We start from the raw sequence: 20050 nt of genomic DNA, 5'->3' as shown, positions 1-20050 counted from the left end.
CTGTACTACAGTGTTATACAGTGTCAGACCTGTCCCCACCCATATTGTACCCCCGTGTTATACAGTGTCAGACCTGTCCCCTGTTACTGTACCCCAGTGTAATACAGTGACAGACGCGTCCCCATCGTTACCGTACCCCAGTGTTATACAGTGTCAGACCTGTCCCCACCCATAATGTAGCCCAGTGTTATATAGTGTCAGGCCTGTCCACACCCATACTGTACCCCGGTGTTATACAGTGTCAGACCTGCCCCACCCATTCCATACCCCGGTGTTATACAGTGTCAGACCTGTCCCCACCCTTACAGTATCCCACTGTTATACAGTGTCAGACCGGTCCCCACCGGTACCGTACCCTGATGTAATACAGTGACAGACCTGTCCCCTGGTACTGTACCCTAGTGTTATACAGTTTCAGACCTGTCCCCTCCCATACTGTAGCCCAGTGTAATACAGTGACAGACCGGTCCCCACCCATACTGTACCCCAGTGTTATACAGTGTCAGACCCGTCCCCACCCATACTGTAGCCCAGTGTTATACTGTGTCAGACCTGTCCCCACCCATACTGTAGCCCAGTGTTATACTGTGTCAGACCTGTCCCCACCCATACTGTAGCACAGTGTTATACTGTGTCAGACCTATCCCCACCCATACCGTACCCTAGTGTTATACAGTGTCAGACCTGTCCCCACCCATAATGTAGCCCAGTGTTATACAGTGTCAGACCTGTATGCACCCAAACAGTACCCCGGTGTTATACAGTGTCAGACCTCTCCCCACCCATACCGTACGCCGGTATTATACAGTGTCAGACCTGTCTCCACCCAGACCATACCCCGTTGTTATACAGTGTCAGACCTCTCCCCACCCATAATGTAGCCCAGTGTTATACAGTGTCAGACCTGTCCCGACCCATACTGGTACCCAGTGTACGTTGTGTCAGACCTGTCCCCACCCATACTGTACTCCAGTGGTATACAGTGTCAGACCTGTCCACACCCATACTTACCCCGGTGTAACACAGTGACAGATGCGTCCCCATCGGTACCGTACCCTAGAGTTATATAGTATCAGATCTGTCCCCAACTCATAAGATAGCCCAGTGTTATACAGTGTCAGAACCGTCCCCACAGGTATCGTACCCCGATGTAATACAGTGACAGACCTGTCCCTTGGTACTCTACCCCGGTGTAATGCAGTGACAGACGCGTCCCCATCGGTACCGTACCCTAGTGTTATATAGTGTCAGACCTGTCCCCACCCATACTGTAGCCCAGTGTAATACAGTGACAGACCGGTCCCCACCCATACTGTACCCCGGTTTATACAGTGTCAGACCTGTCCACACCCATACTGGACCCCGGTGTAACACAGTGACAGACGCATCCCCATCGGTACCGTACCCTAGTGTTATATAGTGTCAGACCTGTCCCCGCCCATACTGTAGCCCAGTGTTATACAGTGGCAGACCCCTCCCCACCCATGCTGTAACCCAGTGTTATACAGTGTCAGAACTGTCCCCACCTATACTGTAGCCCAGTGTTATACAGTGTCAGACCTTTCCCCACCCATTCTGTACCACAGTGTTATACAGTGTCAGATCTCTCTCCACCCATACTATACTCCAGTGTTATACAGTGTCAGACCTTTCCCCACCCATTCTGTACCGCAGTGTTATACAGTGTCAGACCGGTCCCCACCGGTACCGTACCCTGATGTAATACAGTGTCAGACCGGTCCCCATCGGTACCGTACCCTAGTGTTATACAGTTTCAGACCTGTCCCCACCCATACTGTAGCCCAGTGTAATACAGTGACAGACCGGTCCCCACCCATACCGTACCCCGGAGTTATGCAGTGTCAGACCCGTCCCCACCCATACTGTAGCCACACGTTATAAAGTGTCAGACCTGTCCCCACTCATACTGTACCCCAGTGTTATACAGTGTCAGACCCGTCCCCACCCATACTGTACCCCGGTGTTATACAGTGACAGACCCGTCCCCACCCATACTGTAACCCAGTGTTATATAGTGTCAGACCCGTCCCCACCCATACTGTAGCCCAGTATTATACTGTGTCAGACCTGTCCCCACCCATACTGTAGCACAGTGTTATACTGTGTCAGACCTGTCCCCACCCATACCGTACCCTAGTGTTATACAGTGTCAGACCTGTCCCCACCCAAACAGTAGCCCCCTATTATACAGTGTCAGACCCCTCCCCACCAGAACCGTACCCCGATGTAATACAGTGACAAACCTGTCCCCTGGTACTGTACCCCGGTGTAATGCAGTGACAGACGCGTCCCCATCGTTACTGTACTCTAGTGTTATACAGTGTCAGACCTGTCCCCACCCATACTGTAGCCCAGAGTTATACAGTGACAGACCTGTCCCTACCCATACTGTAACCCAGTGTTATACAGTGATAGACCCGTCCCCTGGTACTGCACCCCAGTGTAATACAGTGTCAGACCCGTCCCCACCGGTACCGTACACCGGTGTTATACAGTGTCAGACCTGTCCCCACCCATACTGTAACCCAGTGTTATTTAGTGTCAGACCTGTCCCCACCCATAATGTAGCCCAGTGTTATACAGTGTCAGACCCGTCCATTCCCATACTGTAGCCCAGTGTTATACTGTGTCAGACCTGTCCTCACCCATACTGTACCCCAGTGTTATACAGTGTCAGACCTCTCCCCACCCATACTGTACCCCCGTGTTATACAGTGTCAGACCTGTCCCCACCCATACTCTACCCCAGTGTTATACAGTGTCAGACCTCTCCCCACCCATACTGTACTACAGTGTTATACAGTGTCAGACCTGTCCTCACCCATACTGTTCTACAGTGTTATACAGTGTCAGACCTGTCCCCTGTTACTGTACCCCGGTGTAATACAGTGACAGACGTGTCCCCGTCGGTACCGTACCCTAGTGTTATACAGTGTCAGACCTGTCCCCACCCATTCTGTAACCCAGTGTTATAAGTGACAGACCCGCCCCCTGGTACTGCACCCCAGTGTAATACAGTGTCAGACCTGTCCCCACCCATAATGTAGCCCAGTGTTATACAGTGTCAGACCCGTCCATTCGCATTCTGTACCCGGTGTTATACAGTGTCAGACCTGTCCCTACCCATTCCGTACACCGGTGTTATACAGTGTCAGACCAGTCCCCACCCATACAGTATCCCACTGTTATACAGTGTTAGACCCATCCCCACCGGTACCGTACCCTGATGTAATACAGTGACAGACCTGTCCCCTGGTACTCTACACCTGTGTAATGCAGTGACAGACGCGTCTCCATCGGCACCGTACCCTAGTGTTATACAGTGTCAGACCTGTCCCCACCCATACTGTAGCCCTGTGTAATACAGTGACAGACCCATCCCCACCCATGCTGTACCCCAGTGTTACACAGTGACAGACCCGTCCCCACCGGTACCGTACCCCGGTGTTATACAGTGACAGACATGTCCCCACCCATAATGTAAACCAGTGTAATACAGTGTCAGACCCGTTCCCACCGGTACCGTACACCGGTGTTATACAGTGTCAGACCTGTCCCCACCCATAATGTAGCCCAGTGTTATACAGTGTCAGACCCGTCCCCACCCATACTGTAACCCAGTGTTATTTAGTGTCAGACCTGTCCCCACCCATAATGTAGCCCAGTGTTATACAGTGTCAGACCCGTCCATTCCCATACTGTACCCTAGTGTTATACAGTGTCAGACCTGTCCCCACCCATACTGTAGCCCAGTGTAATACAGTGACAGACCGGTCCCCACCCATACCGTACCCCGGAGTTATGCAGTGTCAGACCCGTCCCCACCCATACTGTAGCCACACGTTATAAAGTGTCAGACCTGTCCCCACTCATACTGTACCCTAGTGTTATACAGTGTCAGACCCGTCCCCACCCATACTGTACCCCGGTGTTATACAGTGACAGACCCGTCCCCACCCATACTGTAACCCAGTGTTATATAGTGTCAGACCCGTCCCCACCCATACTGTAGCCCAGTGTTATACTGTGTCAGACCTGTCCCCACCCATACTGTAGCACAGTGTTATACTGTGTCAGACCTGTCCCCACCCATACCGTACCCTAGTGTTATACAGTGTCAGACCTGTCCCCACCCAAACAGTAGCCCCCTATTATACAGTGTCATACCCCTCCCCACCAGAACCGTACCCCGATGTAATACAGTGACAAACCTGTCCCCTGGTACTGTACCCCGGTGTAATGCAGTGACAGACGCGTCCCCATCGTTACTGTACTCTAGTGTTATACAGTGTCAGACCTGTCCCCACCCATACTGTAGCCCAGAGTTATACAGTGACAGACCTGTCCCTACCCATACTGTAACCCAGTGTTATACAGTGATAGACCTGTCCCCTGGTACTGCACCCCAGTGTAATACAGTGTCAGACCCGTCCCCACCGGTACCGTACACCGGTGTTATACAGTGTCAGACCTGTCCCCACCCATAATGTAGCCCAGTGTTATACAGTGTCAGACCCGTCCCCACCCATACTGTAACCCAGTGTTATTTAGTGTCAGACCTGTCCCCACCCATAATGTAGCCCAGTGTTATACAGTGTCAGACCCGTCCATTCCCATACTGTAGCCCAGTGTTATACTGTGTCAGACCTGTCCTCACCCATACTGTACCCCAGTGTTATACAGTGTCAGACCTCTCCCCACCCATACTGTACTACAGTGTTATACAGTGTCAGACCTGTCCCCACCCATACTGTACCCCCGTGTTATACAGTGTCAGACCTGTCCCCACCCATACTGTACCCCAGTGTTATACAGTGTCAGACCTCTCCCCACCCATACTGTACTACAGTGTTATACAGTGTCAGACCTGTCCTCACCCATACTGTACTACAGTGTTATACAGTGTCAGACCTGTCCCCTGTTACTGTACCCCGGTGTAATACAGTGACAGACGTGTCCCCGTCGGTACCGTACCCTAGTGTTATACAGTGTCAGACCTGTCCCCACCCATTCTGTAACCCAGTGTTATAAGTGACAGACCCGCCCCCTGGTACTGCACCCCAGTGTAATACAGTGTCAGACCTGTCCCCACCCATAATGTAGCCCAGTGTTATACAGTGTCAGACCCGTCCATTCCCATTCTGTACCCGGTGTTATACAGTGTCAGACCTGTCCCTACCCATTCCGTACACCGGTGTTATACAGTGTCAGACCAGTCCCCACCCATACAGTATCCCACTGTTATACAGTGTTAGACCCATCCCCACCGGTACCGTACCCTGATGTAATACAGTGACAGACCTGTCCCCTGGTACTCTACCCCTGTGTAATGCAGTGACAGACGCGTCTCCATCGGCACCGTACCCTAGTGTTATACAGTGTCAGACCTGTCCCCACCCATACTGTAGCCCAGTGTAATACAGTGACAGACCCATCCCCACCCATGCTGTACCCCAGTGTTACACAGTGACAGACCCGTCCCCACCGGTACCGTACCCCGGTGTTATACAGTGACAGACATGTCCCCACCCATAATGTAAACCAGTGTAATACAGTGTCAGACCCGTTCCCACCGGTACCGTACACCGGTGTTATACAGTGTCAGACCTGTCCCCACCCATAATGTAGCCCAGTGTTATACAGTGTCAGACCCGTCCCCACCCATACTGTAACCCAGTGTTATTTAGTGTCAGACCTGTCCCCACCCATAATGTAGCCCAGTGTTATACAGTGTCAGACCCGTCCATTCCCATACTGTACCCTAGTGTTATACAGTGTCAGACCTGTCCCCACCCATACTGTAGCCCAGTGTAATACAGTGACAGACCGGTCCTCACCCATACTGTACCCCAGTGTTACACAGTGACAGACCCGTCCCCACCGGTACCGTACCCCGGTGTTATACAGTGACAGACCCATCCCCCACCTCTACTCATCCCGGTGTTATACACTGACAGACATGTCCCCACCCATAATGTAAACCAGTGTAATACAGTGTCAGACCCGTCCCCACCGGTACCGTACACCGGTGTTATACAGTGTCAGACCTGTCCCCACCCATAATGTAGCCCAGTGTTATACAGTGTCAGACCCGTCCAGTCCCATACTGTAACCCAGTGTTATTTAGTGTCAAACCTGTCCCCAACCATACTGTAACCCAGTGTTATTTAGTGTCAGACCTGTCCCCACCCATAATGTAGCCCAGTGTTATACAGTGTCAGACCCGTCCATTCCCATACTGTAGCCCAGTGTTATACAGTGTCAGACCTGTCCACACCCATACTGTACCCCAGTGTTATACAGTGTCAGACCTGTCCACACCCATACTGTACCCCAGTGTTATACAGTGTCAGACCTCTCCCCACCCATACTGTACTACAGTGTTATGCAGTGTCAGACCTGTCCCCACCCATACTGTACCCCCATGTTATACAGTGTCAGACCTGTCCCCTGTTACTGTACCCCAGTGTAATACAGTGACAGACGTGTCCCCGTCGGTACCGTACCCTAGTGTTATACAGTGTCAGACCTGTCCCCACCCATTCTGTAACCCAGTGTTATACAGTGACAGACCCGTCCCCTGGTACTGCACCCCAGTGTAATACAGTGTCAGACCTGTCCCCCCCCATAATGTAGCCCATTGTTATACAGTGTCAGACCTGGCCCCCCCCCATAATGTAGCCCAATGTTATACAGTGTCAGACCTGTCCTCACCCATACTGTACCCCAGTGTTATACAGTGTCAGACCTCTCCCCACCCATACTGTACTACAGTGTTATACAGTGTCAGACCTGTCCCCACCCATACTGTACCCCCGTGTTATACAGTGTCAGACCTGTCCCCTGTTACTGTACCCCAGTGTAATACAGTGACAGACGCGTCCCCTTCGGTACCGTACCCTAGTGTTATATAGTGTCAGACACGTCCCCACCCATACTGGTGCCCAGTGTTATACAGTGTCAGACCTGTCCCCACCCATACAGTATCCCACTGTTATACAGTGTTAGACCCATCCCCACCGGTACCGTACCCTGATGTAATACAGTGACAGACCTGTCCCCTGGTACTCTACCCCTGTGTAATGCAGTGACAGACGCGTCTCCATCGGCACCGTACCCTAGTGTTATACAGTGTCAGACCTGTCCCCACCCATACTGTAGCCCAGTGTAATACAGTGACAGACCGGTCCCCACCCATACTGTACCCCAGAGTTATGCAGTGTCAGACCCGTCCCCATCCATACTGTACCCAAGCGTTATATAGTGTCAGACACGTCCCCACCCATACTGTACCCCAGTGTTATACTGTGTCAGACCCATCCCCACCCATCCTGTACCCCAGTGTTATACAGTGACAGACCCATCCCCACCCATCCTGTACCCCAGTGTTATACAGTGACAGACACATCCCCACCCATGCTGTACCCCGGTGTTATACAGTGACAGACCCGTCCCCACCCATACTGTCCCCTAGTGTTACACAGTGTCAGACTTGTCCTCACCCATACTGTACCCCAGTGTTACACAGTGACAGACCCGTCCCCACCGGTACCGTACCCCGGTGTTATACAGTGAGACCCATCCCCCACCTCTACTCATCCCGGTGTTATACACTGACAGACATGTCCCCACCCATAATGTAAACCAGTGTTATACAGTGTCAGACCTGTCCCCACCCATAATGTAGCCCAGTGTTATACACTGACAGACATGTCCCCACCCATAATGTAAACCAGTGTTATACAGTGTCAGACCTGTCCCTACCCATTCCGTACCCCGGTGTTTTACAGTGTCAGACCTGGCCCCCCCCATAATGTAGCCCAATGTTATACAGTGTCAGACCTGTCCTCACCCATACTGTACCCCAGTGTTATACAGTGTCAGACCTCTCCCCACCCATACTGTACTACAGTGTTATACAGTGTCAGACCTGTCCCCACCCATACTGTACCACGGTGTAACACAGTGACAGACGCGTCCCCATCGGTACCGTACCCTAGTGTTATATAGTGTCAGACACGTCCCCACCCATACTGGAGCCCAGTGTTATACAGTGTCAGACCTGTCCCCACCCATACAGTATCCCACTGTTATACAGTGTTAGACCCATCCCCACCGGTACCGTACCCTGATGTAATACAGTGACAGACCTGTCCCCTGGTACTCTACCCCTGTGTAATGCAGTGACAGACGCGTCTCCATCGGCACCGTACCCTAGTGTAATACAGTGACAGACCCGTCCCAACCGGTACTGTACTCCGGTGTTATACAGTGACAGACCTGCCCCCACCAGTACCATATCCCAGTGTACTGTACCCCAGTGTTACACAGTGAGAGACCCGTCCTCACCGGTACTGTACCCCAGTGTTACACAGTGTCAGACCCATCCCCCACCTCTACTGTATCCCGGTGTTATACAGTGGCAGACCCATCCCCACCGGTATCTTATCCCGGTGTTATACAGTGACAGACCCTTCCCCACCGGTATCTTATCCCAGTGTTATACAGTGACAGACCCATCCAACACCTCTACTGTATCCCTGTGTTATACAGTGACATTCCCATCCCCACCGGTATCGTATCCCGGTGTTATACAGTGACAGACCCGTCCCCACCGGTACCGTATCCCAGTGTTATACAGTGACAGACCCGTCTCCACCGGTAACGTATCCCAGTGTTATACAGTGACAGACCCGTCCCCACCGGTACCGTACCCCGGTCTTATACAGTGACAGTCCCGTCCTCACCGGTACTGTACCCCGATGTTATACAGTGACAGACCCATCCCCACTGGTACCGTATCCCGGTGTTATACAGTGACAGACCCATCCCCACCGGTACCGTACCCCGGTGTTATACAGTGACAGACCCGTCCCCACCGGTACCGTACCCCGGTGTTATACAGTGACAGACCCGTCCCCACCGGTACCGTACCCTGCTGTTACACAGTGACAGACCCGTCTTCACCACTACTGCATCCTGGTGATCCATCACAGATCTCCATTATTTCTTTAACTGTGCATTAAAATGGGGTGTGTCTCTTTGTGCCTGTCCCTCACTGCCTTGGATCACTCTCCTGTGCCGCTTTCTGTGAGAGACCTCTTGTCTGTTTGTTTTGGGATTAATTAATGTTCAAATGTCAGGCATGTCATAGGAGCATGTGAATAAATCAGCCTTTTGTTACACCCAAGGTTGAGATAGTTTCATGTACGGTTCGCTGTTGTTTCTCGGTGTTTTTGCTAGTGTTCTATCGTCACTGGGAGGTGGCGGACATCAGTGTACTTACCCCTTCAGACCGGTACACCATAGATCACAGGAACCTCTGGCACAACAAGTCTCCTCCACCATTCGATCACGGCTGAGTTATTTTCCCTATCAACCCCATTCTCCTGCTTTCTCCCCATAACCTTTGGCACCTTTACTAATCAGGAACCTATTAATCTCCACTTCCAATATACTCACTGACTCGTCCTCCACAGATTCACCACCCTCTGGCTGAAGAAATTCCTCCTCATCTTAGTTCCAGAGTGGCATCCCCTTTGTTTTAAGTCTGGATCTAGAATCTTCCACGATAGGAAACATCCTCTCCACATCCATTCTATCTACGGCTTTCAATATTCAACAGGGGAGTGAGATTCTGCACCCAACCATTCTTCTAAATTGCAGTGTGTACTGGCTCAGAGCATCAAACACTCTCCATACCCTGACACAAGAGGTACTGCAGACGCTGGAAATCCACAGCAACACACGCAAAATGCTGGAGGAACTCAGCAGGTCAGGCATCATCTATCATTGCAAATAAACAGTTCACGTTTTGGGCTGAGACCCATATCCATTTCCACAGAGTTCTGTTTTCAAGTCCAGTTTCCACCGGTTTTTGCTTTTTAACCCTTTGTTCGCAAGCTGGTATGAACCAATTTAACCCCTAAACCACAAGCTGCTGTTAAGACTGTTTAACTCTTTCAGTGATGAGCCAGTATAGATGTTTTAAATCCTTTAAAACATAAGACAGCTAACTGTTTCATTTCCAAGTGAATAAGGGTAAGTTTAACCCTTTCAGTCAAGTATGTCTATTCCTGTTTAACCCATTCAATCCCATGGTAGTAGGGGGAGTTCAATTCAGATGTGAAAACTTTCATAATAAGTCCAAGTTTAGGATGTTTTTTAACATAGTCATTCTCAGACCAACTTTTTAAAAGCTAGTGTGTGCTTTTGTAGCTCCTCACAACTGTCAGCGTCGTAGAATGTCATCCCTTGTCTCAGTGTTAATGCAATCATAAAGCTCTCAGTGTTTAATGCCCTCCATACTTAACCTGCTCACAGCATTTCACCACTGAACCAGTGTTGGTGTTTAACCCTTTCTGTCAGTGTTTAACACCCTCCATAGTATTTTACCCCTGAACCAGTGTTTGTGTTTAACACTTTTTGTCAGTGTTTAACCCCCCCCTCCAAGAGTGTTGGCGTGTGGCCGAGTGGATAAGGCATCGGTCTAGTGATCTGAAGGTCACTGGTTCAAGCCTTAGCTGAGGCAGCGTGTTGTGTCCTTGAGCAAGGCACTTAACAACACATTACTCTGCGACGACACCAGTACCAAGCTGCTTGGGTCCTAGTGCCCTTCCCCTGGACAACATCGGTGGCGTGGAGAGGCAACTGCTGGTCTCCCATACAACCCTGCCCAGGCCTGCACCCTGGAAACCTTCCAAGACACAAATCCATGGTCTCACAAGACAATTGGATGCCTATAAAACCCCCTCCATACTTGACCTGCTCACAGTATTTCACCCGTGAACCAGTGTTGGTGTTTAACCCTTTCTATTCTGAGTCTGTCAGCGTTTAGCCTCTTCCATCTTGGGGAAGCTAATGTTTAACCCTTTGCATTCTTAATGTCAATTTAACCTCTTCCATCCTGAATTAATTTCTTTGTTTAACCCCTTCCATTCTGAGTCAATCAGGGTTTAATGGCTTACATGCTGAGGTGACTAAATTTAACCCTTCCTGTGCTGAGGTAGTGCCAGTGTTTAACCCTTTCTGTGCCGAAGCATTGACTGTGTTTAACCCCTTCAATGCTGAGACAGAGACTGTGCCAGGCTGTAGCAGAGAAATTGTCTACTTCAGGAGTGAGCATTGAACTGTGGAGGGTTTAACTCTTTAAATGCTAACTCCTCCTGCCACCTTTACTTGTTGCCTTTGAAGTAAGTGTTGCAGCATTCAGGCAACTTGCCAGAGTGTGACGTAGCAAAAGGCCATTCAGCCCATTGTGCCTGTGCCAGACTAGCTCACATGCCAGCCCTACCAGACCATGGCCTCTGACTTCCAGGTTCCATGTACAGAGGGGAGGCATTTTTGACTCCCTCCCTCTCCCTCAGGCAGTAAATTCCAGAACTTCAAGGGAAGCCTTTCCCTCACCTCCCATCCAAATCCTCTCAGGTGCAGGAACAGTTATCACCTTCAACTATCAAGCAGTGTGGATAACTTCACTCACCTCAACTCTGAACTGATCACTAAACACAAACCACCAACTCACTTTCACAGACTCTAAACATAGAAACATAGAAAACCTACAGCACAATACAGGCCCTTCGGCCCACAATGTTGTGCCACACATGTCCCTACCTTAGAAATTACTAGGCTTACCCACAGCCCTCTATTTTTCGAAGCTCCATGAACCTATCCAAAAGTCTCTTAAAAGACCCTATCGTATCCACCTCCACTACCTTTGCTGGCAGCCCATTCCACACACTCACCACTCTCTGAGTAAAAAACTTACCCCTGACATCTCCTCTGTATCTACTCCCCAGCACCTTAAACCTGTGTCCTCCTGTGGCAACCATTTTAGCCCTGGGAAAAAGCCTCTGACTATCCACACAATCAATACCTCTCATCATCTTATACACCTCTATCAGGTCACCTCTCATCTTCCATCGCTCCAAAGAGAAAAGGACGAGTTCACTCAAACTATTCTCATAAGGCATGCTCCCCAATCCAGGCAACATCCTTGTAAATCTCCTCTGCACCCTGTCTATGGCTTCCACATCCTTCTTGTAGTGAGGCGAGCAGAACTGAGCACAGTACTCCAAGTGGGGGTCTGACCAGGGTCCTATATAGCTGCAACATTACCTCTTGGCTCTTAAACTCAATCCCACGATTGATGGCCAATGCACCATACGCCCTCTTAACCACAGAGTCAACCTGCCTAACAGCTTTGAGCATCCTATGGACTCAGACCCCAAGATCCCTCTGATCCTCCACACTGCCAAGAGTCTTACCATTAATACTATATTCTGCCATCATATTTGACCTACCAAAATGAACCACTTCACATTTATCTGAGTTGAACTCCATCTGCCACTTCTCAGCCCAGTTTTGCATCCTATCAACCTCTGACAGCCCTCCACACTATCCACAACACCTCCAACCTCTGTGTCATCAGCAAACTTTCTACCATCCCTCCGCTTCCTCATCCAGGTCATTTATAAAAATCACGAAGAGTAAGGGTCCCAGAACAGATCCCTGAGGCACTCCACTGGTGACTGACCTCCATGCAGAATATGACCCACCTACAACCACTCTTTGCCTTCTGTGGGCAAGCCAATTCTGGATCCATAAAGCAATGTCCCCTTGGATCCCATGCCTCCTTATTTTCTCAATAAGCTTTGCATGGGGTACCTTATCAAATGCCTTGCTGAAATCCATATACACTACATCTACTGCTCTACCTTCATCAATGTGTTTAGTCACATCCTCAAAAAATTTAATCAAACTCGTAATGCATGACCTGCCCTTTACAAAGCTATGCTGACTATTCCTAATCATATTATACCTCTCCAAATGTTCATAAATCCTGCCTCTCAGGATCTTCTCCATCAACTTACCAACCACTGAGGTAAGACTCACTGGTCTATAATTTCCTGGGCAATCTCTACTCCCTTTCTTCAATAAAGGAAAAACATTTGCAACCCTCCAATCCTCTGGAACCTCTCCCGTCCCCATTGATGATGCAAAGATCATCGCCACAGTAGACTGGGGTACTTTTGTAGTCCCAGCGATTTAACCAATTTGATGCTTTCCAAAAGCTCCAGCACATCCTCTTTCTTAATATCTACATGCTCAAGCTTTTCAGTCCGCTGCAAGTCATTACTACAATCACCAAGATCCTTTTCCATAGTGAATACTGAAGTAAAGTATTTATTAAGTACCTCTGCTGTTTCCTCCGGTTCCATTTACACTTTCCCACTGTCACACTTGATAGGTCCTATTCTCTCACATCTTATCCTCTTGCTCTTCACATACTTGTAGAATGCCTTGGGGTTTCCTTAATCCTGCCCGCCAAGTCCTTCTCACTCTAATAATAATAAGAGTTACTTTGAACTTTAAAGTACATGTATGTTACCATATACAATAAGACTGAGATTCTTTTTTCTGTGGGCATACTCAGCAAATCTATAGAATAGTAACATTAACAGGATCAATGAAAAGTCAATCAGAGTGCAGAAGGCAACAAACTGTGCAAGTGCAAATATAAACAAATAGCAATAAATAACCAGAACATGACATAACGGGACCTTAAAGTGAGATTGCGGGAACATTTCAATGATGGGACCAATGACTGATTTTATTCAAGTGCCTGATGGTTGACAGGTAATAACTGTTCCTGAATCCTGAGGTACCTGCATCTTCTTCCTGATGGCAGCAGCGAGAGGAGAGCGTGACCTGTGTGGTGGGGGTGTTCAATGATGGATGCTGCTTTACGGTGACAGTGTTTCGTGTGGATGTGCTCGATAGTTGGAAGGGCTTTATCCGTGATGGACTGGGCTGTATCCGGTACTTTTTGTAGGATTTTCCATTCAAGGGCATTGGTGGACCCATACCAGGCTGTGATGAAGCCAGTCAATATAATCTCCACCACACAAATATTGAAGTTTGTCAAACTTTTAGATGTCTCACAACTCATGTTCTTAGTTTTATTTATTTATTTATCTATCTATTTCTTTATTAGTAATGTAGTTTCTTTATGTATTTGTGCATTCTGTCAGTCTTTGTGTGTAATTTTCCATTGATTCTATTGTACTTTGTCCTACTGTGAATGCCTGCACAAGGGTGAAGCTGAGTACAGCATTTGGTAACACACGTAGACATACTTTGATCATAAATTTACTTTGCACTATCCATCCAGCAGTCAGAAGCTGACCTGAGCACACTGGCTTTCAAACGGCCACTTACTCTAGCTGGGCCACTCCAAACTTGACCCACTCTCTGCTCTGTCTCTGTCTCTCGTAATCTTATATACCTCAACCATGTCTTTGCTGTTCCAGAGAAAACAACACAAGTTTGTTCAACCTCTCCTTATAGCAAATGCCTTCTAATCCAGGTAGCATCCTGGTGACCCCTTCTGCCCCCTTGTCCTTCCTGTAATGCGCTAAGTGTGGCCTAACCGGCTACAACTTGTCCTCCGACTTTTATACCCAAAATCAGGGAACTCTCAGTGGGTCAGGCACCAGAGATAATCTTTCAGGACACCATCTGCCTGAAGTTAACTGCTTCTTTCTACGAGTGCCGCCCCACCAGTTTAAATTTTTGTTTCAGATTTTCATTCTCTGAATCCCAGTTCCAATCACTGTGATGTGTTTACTCTGGTATGTCTACCCTGTTAGACCTGGACTCTTATCATTGCTTTTGTCCCTTCAGCAGGACTGGAGGAAAACAGCTGAGGAGCAGAATTGAAGGTTGGGGGGGGGGGGGGGGGTGAAAGGGAAACGTGGGGTGATAGGTGAATCCGAGACGCAGAGGAATGAAGTAAAGAGCACAGGGCTGGAGATGGGGGCGTCTGATAGAGGAGGACAGAAGGTCATGGAGGAAAGAAAAGGGGGAGGACCACCTGAGATTGTGATGGGCGGGCAAGGAGATGGGTGAGAGAGGGAGAAAGGGATGAGGAATGGTGAAAGGGGGGCATTACCGCAAGTCTCTTTCTCCAGTCCTGTTGAAGGGTCTCGGCCCGGAACTCTGATTATACTTTTTTTTGTAGATTCTGCCTGACCTGCTGAGTTCCTCCAGCATTTTGTGTGTGTTGCTCATATTTCCAGCATCTGCAGATTTTCTCTTGTTTGCAATCTTCGGAGCTGCCTGTCTCTATTTCTATTTCTCTCTCTTTCTATCTCTCAGTTTGGATGTTCCACCCTCTCTCTCTCTCTCACACCCTCTGCCCCACCCTCTCACCCTTGCTGCCCCTCCCACTTTCTCTCTCCCACTCTCCCCTCTGTATCTCTGTCTCCCCACCCCCTGTCTCTCTCTCCCCACCCCCTCCGTCTGTCTCTCCACCCCCCTCTGTCTCTCTGTCTCCCCACCCCCTCTGTCCCTGTCTCCCCACCCCCCTCCATCTCTCTGTCTCCCCACCCCCTTCTGTCTCTCCCCACCCCCTCCGTCTCTCTCTCTCCCCACCCCCCTCTGACTCTCTCTCCCCACCCCCCTGTCTCTCTCTATCTCTCTCCCCACCCCCCTCTGTCTCTCTCTCTCCCCACCCCCCCGTCTCTCTCCCTCCCCACCCCCTGTCTCTCTGTCTCCCCACCCCCTGTCTCCCCACCCCATCTCTCTCTCTCCCCACCCCTCCGTCTCTCTCTCCCCACCCCCCTCTGACTCTCTCTCCCCACCCCCCTCTGTCTCTCTCTATCTCTCTCCCCACCCCCCTCTGTCTCTCTCTCTCCCCACCCCCCCGTCTCTCTCCCTCCCCACCCCCTGTCTCTCTGTCTCCCCACCCCCTGTCTCCCCACCCCATCTCTCTGTCTCCCCACCCCTCCGTCTCTCTCTCCCCACCCCCCTCTGACTCTCTCTCCCCACCCCCTCCGTCTCTCCGTCTCACTTGAGCTCCCTCAAGTGATAATGGAACTGCTGTAGCCATGGAAACGCCATTTCTATTCCGTCTTGCCGGAGCTGGACCCACCACAGGAAGTGGGCAGTTGGAAGCAGCTCTTCCCGATAAGAATAGGAACCAAAGGGAATGACATAGATTTCTGGGAATGGTGCCATCAGCAGCAAATCATATGTCAAAGTCAGCTGGGTGGGGAGTTTCAGCCGATTGCTTTAGCACCCACTGTGGGGACAGCATTACCTCTCACAGCAGAACAGTCCTGAGGGAAAACATTCAGGTAGCAGAAACAGCTCTGAATTACAGCAAATCCGTGACCAGAACACCGTAAGACCATAAGACATAGGAGCAGAATTATGCCATTTGGCCCATCGAGTTTAGATAGGTACATGGAGCTTAGTAAAATAGAGAGCTGTAGGTAAGTCTAGTAATTTCTAAGGTAGGGACATGTTCAGCACAACATTGTGGGTTGAAGGGCCTGTATTGTGCTGTAGATTTTCTACGTTTCTATGAGTCCGCTCCATCATTTCTTCATGGCTGATCTGGACCCCATTCAACCCCACACACCTGCCTTCTCGCCACATCCTTTGATGCCCTAATCGATCGGGGAACTATCAATTTCCGCCGTAAATATACCCACAGACATGGTGTTCACCACAGTCTGTGGCACAGCATTCCACAGATTTACTACTCTCTGCCTAAAAGAAATCCTCCTTACCTCTGTTCTAAAATTTTGAGGCTGTGCCCTTTATTTCTGGATACCCCCACCATAAGAAACATCCATAGGCACAGAGGAGATGTCAGGTAAGTGTTTTACTCAGAGTGGTGAGTATGTAGAATGGGCTACCGACAATGGTGGTGGAGGCAGATACGATGGGGTCTTTTAAGACAGTGGTCCCTACCCACTGGTCCATGCCCCAGTGGTTGTGGACCACTGTTTTAAGAGACTTTTGGATAGGTACATGGAGCTTAGAAAAATAGAGGGCTATGGGTAAGCCTAGTAATTTCTAAGGTAGGGACATGTTCAGCACAACTTTGTGGGCCGAAGGGCCTGTATTGTGCTGTAGGTTTTCTATGATTCTATCCACCCTATCTAGTCCTTTCAACATTCAGTAGGTTTCAATGACATCCCCCCACCCCCCACATTCTACTAAATTCCAGTGAGTACAGGCCCAAGGCTGCCAAACGCTCATGTTAACCCCTTCATTCCCAGAATCATCCTCGTGACTGTCCTCTGGACTCTCCCCAATGACAGCACATCCTTTCTGTTGACAATACTCCAAGTGCAACCTGAATAATGTCTTATAAAGGCTCAGCATTATCTCATTACTTTTATATTCTATTCCCCTTGAAATAAATGTCAACATTGCATTTGCTTTCTTTACCACAGACTCAACCTGGAAATTAACCTTCTGGGAGTCTTACATGAGGACTCCTAAGTCTCTCTGCACCTCTGATATTTGAACCTTCTCCCCATTTAGAAAATAGACTGCACTATTGTTTTAATGTATGATAACGCACTATTACCAGAATGGATTATCATACATTTCCCAACACTGTATTCCATATGCCACCTTTTTTACCTATTCTTCCAATTTGTCTAAGTCCTGATGCCATCGCATTGCTTCCTCAGCGCTACCTACCTCTCCACCAACCTTCGTATCATCTGCAAACTTTGCCACAAAGCCACCAATTCCGTTATCCAAATCCCTGACAAGCAATGTGAAAAGTCACGGTCCCAATACTGACCCCTGAGGAACACCACTAGTCATCAGCAGCCAACTAGTAAAGGCCCCCTTTATTCCCACTCACTACCTCCTGCCTGTCAGCCATTCCTCTATCCATGCCAGTATCTTTCCTGTAGCATCACAGGATTTTATCTTGTTAAGCAGCCACATGTGTGACTCCTTATCAAATGCCTTCTGAAAATCCAAGTAAATGACATCCACTACCTCTCCTTTGTCCACCCTGCTTGTTACTTCCTTGAAGAACTCTAACAGATTTGTCAGGCAAGATTTCCCTTTACAGAAGCCATACTGACTTTGACTTACTTTATCTTTGGTCTCTAAGTACCCCAAAACCTCATCCTTAATAGTAGATTCCAACACTACCCCAACCTCTGAGATTAGGCCAACTGGGCTATAACTTCATTACTTTTGCTTTCCTCCTTTCCTAAAAAGTGGAGTGACATTTGCAATTTTCCAGTCCTCCAGGACCATGCCAGAATCAAGTGTTCTTGAAAGACCATGATCAATGCATCTTCAGCAATCTCTCGCAGGACTCTGGGATGTAGTCCGGGTGACTTATCCACCTTAAGGCCTTTCAGTTTGCCTAGCACTTTTTCCTTTGTAATAGCAATGGCACTCATTCCTGCTCCCTGACACTCATGAATCTCTGGCACGCTGTTGTTGTCTTCCACCACAAAGGCAGATGTGAAGTACCCATTCAGTTCATCTGCCATTTCTTTGTCCTCCATTACTACCTCACCAGCATCATTTTCCAGTGGTCCAACATCAACTCTCATCTCCCTTTTATTCTTTATGTAACTGAAAAAAATCTTTTAGTATCTTGCTGTATATTATTGGCTAGTTTATTCTCATATTTAATCTTTTCCCTTCTTATAGTTTTAGTTGTCTTTTGTTGGATTTTAAAAGCTTCCCAATCATTCAACTTCCACTCACTTTTGTTACCTTATATGCCCTTTCCTTGGCTTTTACTCAGTCCTTAACTACCCTTGTCACTCACGAATACCCACCCCTGCCATTTGAGAACTACTTCCTCTGTGGGACATATCTATTCTGAGCCTTGTGAACTATTCCCAGAAACTTCTGCCACCTTTGTTTTACCAACATCCCTGCCAGTATCCTCCTCTGATCTTCCTGGGCAAGCTCCTCTCTCCTGCTTCTGTAATTCCCTTTATTCCACTACGATACTGATAGATGTGATTTGTGCTTCTCCCTCTCAAACTGCAGTATGAATTCAATCATATTATGATCACTGCCTCCTAAGGGTTCCTTTACATTGAACTCCCTGATAAGATCCAGATTATTACAAAACACCCAATCTAAGATGGTTTTTCCCAAGTAGGCTCAAGCACAAGCTGCAGTAAAAAGCCATCTCGTAGGCATTCAACAGATTTCTTCTTTTGTGATCTGACACCAACTTGATTTTCCAATGAAGCCTGCCCCTTTGATACTGTCTCCATCTACAGAGCCCACCCCTTTAATACCATCTCCCCCAGAGAGCTCGCCGCTTTAATACCATCTCCTAGATGGGAGACTCTAGATTGCTGCCTGTGCCACATGTAAGAGAGATTAAGAATAGGATAATTTGGCAGGTGAATGTGTGGCTAAGGAACTGGTGGAGGGGGCAGAGCTTCAGATTTTTGGATCATTGGAGTCTCTTCTGAGGAAGGTGTGACCTGTACAAAAGGGACAGGTTACACCTGAACCCGAGGGAGTCCAATATACTTGCGGGCAGGTTCCCTGGAGATGTTGGGAGGGTTTAAACTAATTTGGAGGGGATGGGAACTAGAGTGATAGGTCTGAGGATGGGTCAGTTGGTATACAACTAGATTCAGTGTGAAGTGAGACTGTGAGGAAGGACAGGCAAATGATAGGGCAAAACTGCAGTTAGTTGAAGAGCAACATGGGGCAAAATTGAAGAGGGTGATGAAAACAGGACTGAAGTTGTTCTATTTGAATGCACACAATCTACAGAATAAGATAACACAGCTAAAGATTGGCAGGTAAGAAGTTGTGGGCACCACTGAGTCGTGGTAAAAGATCACATTTGGGAGTTTAAGAATGCACATTGTATTGAAAAGACAGGCAGGTAGGCAGACGGAGTGTGGTGGCTCTGCTGATAAAAAATGGAATCAAATCCTTAAAAACAGGTGACATTGGATTAGAAGATGTAGAATCCTTGTGGGTAAAGTTATGAAAGTGTAAGGGTAAAAAGACCCTGATGGGAGTTATATACAGGCCCCCAAACAGTAGCCAGGATGTGGGTTACAAATTAAAATGAGAAATAGAAAAGGAATGTAAAAAAGACAATGTTAGAAGAGTCATGGCTGATTTCAATATGCAGGTAGATTGGGAAAATCAGGTTGATGCTGGATCCCAAGAGAGGGATTTTGTAGAATGCTTGTTAGATGGTTTTTTAGAGCAG

Source organism: Hypanus sabinus, unplaced genomic scaffold (genome assembly GCF_030144855.1).
Source record: "Hypanus sabinus isolate sHypSab1 unplaced genomic scaffold, sHypSab1.hap1 scaffold_318, whole genome shotgun sequence".
In the NCBI taxonomy this organism is placed as follows: domain Eukaryota; kingdom Metazoa; phylum Chordata; class Chondrichthyes; order Myliobatiformes; family Dasyatidae; genus Hypanus; species Hypanus sabinus.
This window is presented reverse-complemented; position numbering follows the sequence as displayed.